A 2390-nucleotide genomic window follows, 5' to 3' on the forward strand; every position below is an offset into this window, starting at 1 on the left:
AGCCTTGTGGATCTAGACTGTTCAACAGTAACTAAGAGGCTTACCCTCTACAACTCATGAGGATTTAATATTTTATGGAGTCAAGTGCATTTCCTAAGAAGCAAGAGATGAAAACTATCTCTCATATTGATGTATTTCCCTTCTTATCCCTAAAAGTTCTTTCAGAGCACATTAGACTGCAGTGCTATCACTGATATATCTTGCCATACATGAAACCTACACTCCTTCTATGAACACAAGGTCACCTTATAAAGGAAGTTCATTTTCTCCTTGTTATTTTGATGAAGCATGTTGCAATGAACTTAGTAATCACATTCACTGTGTCTCAGACTATGTTTTCTGATAAATCTTGATATTTAGTCACAACAAACTTAAAATCTTTGAGGTCATATTTTCTTCCAGTGTTGAGAAAAATTGATCAATCTCTTATTATAAATGATATTTTTAAACATAACTAATTATAGTTGTTTATATATAAAGAGCAAAGAACAAAGAGATAATCATAGGGTAACTCAACTTATCTTCTCAAATTCTTTTTGGGAAAGGAAATTCTATATAAATCAGAGGACAGTAGGCATAGCAGACATGACAAGTCCTGAACCGCGATATTCTGTTTTACTTAGGAAGAAGTATAGGCTTCTATATCCATGTTACTTTAGCAATAACAACATCTTCCTTTAAAATTAAATCATATCATGTGTGTGAATATTTGCCTGTCAGATGAAAGACCCATTTACAAAGTGACATATGATAAAGTGGCTTTCAAAAGGATTATAATTGCTAACAACATAGTTATGAAGCTAAGTCTAGGTAGTAGTTTTAAATGGATACTGTAAACCTTGTTAAGAGGCTATAGCTGGAGAAATTATTAATGATAAGATAATGTTATTCTTAAAATAGCAAGGAATTGAGAAAATGTGTTTTGCAGTATATGCTGTGTTTGCTCAAGACATTCACTTTCCACGTATGAGATTCATTTATTTTTAATAGTCACTAGGTGGTGATTTGGGGGCCAAAAGGCACAGTGTCTAGCTATTAGTGTAGTTTTATGATCTATTAAATTTGTTTTTCATAATGTAGTGCAGAATTATCTGGGGAAATTAGCAACATGGGCCTTTAAAAAAATCTGGTTCTGTAAGGTTGACTGAATATACAATCCAAATGCAGATAATGTGGTATTCATTAAATGCCATTTGACTAACACTCATAATTATTAAAATCTTCCTGCATTTTCCCTTAAATTCTTCCCTTCATAGCATTTGAACATTTCCTTTTGATCAGTAAGAACACTGTAGCATAGCTATAGAAAATGTTTGTCTCATTAAAATTTAGCCTACTGCAACTTTAGAGGATTCTAAGTGTATGTATAATTTTATTTCCACTGGGTGATTTTTGTAATGTGTATGAGCCATTCTCTCTAATGGAAAGTGCAATAGGAAGGTACTTTAAATAGGCATTAATCCTCAGAATACATCTGCAAGTTAGGTAAGCAACATGAAGCGTGGAGCCATAACAAGCATTATCCATATTCATCCACCTTCACAGCTGCAAAACCAGAAATTGCACATCATGAACAAAGGACATTTTCAGGAGGAATAGCAGATGCATTTGGCATATTTCCTTTTGGATTACGATTGGGATGTTAAGCTAAAAAGAGCATAACACAAAATGTATTTTTTGAAAGAGAAGCAATAAGTTAAAATAAAGGAACACAAAGGCATATAAAATGATTGTTATATAAGAAAAGAATCAGGATAACATGAGGTTTTTTAATCAGATGAAGGCTCACAGACACTGATAGATAAAACTATTTACCACCTTCAACTATTTCTTCCTGAAAATTATCTTATTTTTTTCTTCAACAATTGATGTCTTAACTTCATTTTGCTAAATGAGCCAATTGAGACATCTCAGTAATTCACTTGGATGGACATATAGGAAGAAATGAAACCAGAAATCTAAACAGCAAAGATGTCTATGGTCATTTCTTTGGAAAATAAAGAATTCCTGTGCATGCACAGGTCACAGAACAGAACGGTATTAATTCACTGTGTTGTCTAAAGATGTTTAGTTAGTGAGTAACTGGGTGATAGTTGTTTAATCTTGTCTTTATCATGTCCTGGAACACTGCTCATGTTAATTTATGGAATTTTACTTATGGAATATTAGATAGAATTATCTATCAGGTATGTCAAAGAAAATTTAGGATATTGAAATGCCTTTCTTTTTAAATAAAAACTTTGAATTTACTAATACTATTTAAAATGAACTGAAATACTATAATATGCATATTCACATACTAAAATTCCATGAAGATGTAAATTTATCAATTTTTAAAAATTAAAGTGCATATATTTTTGATATATGTATTTGAAAATATCTGCTTTGTT

The sequence above is a fragment of the Peromyscus leucopus genome, chromosome 10 (genome assembly GCF_004664715.2).
Source record: "Peromyscus leucopus breed LL Stock chromosome 10, UCI_PerLeu_2.1, whole genome shotgun sequence".
In the NCBI taxonomy this organism is placed as follows: Eukaryota; Metazoa; Chordata; class Mammalia; order Rodentia; family Cricetidae; genus Peromyscus; species Peromyscus leucopus.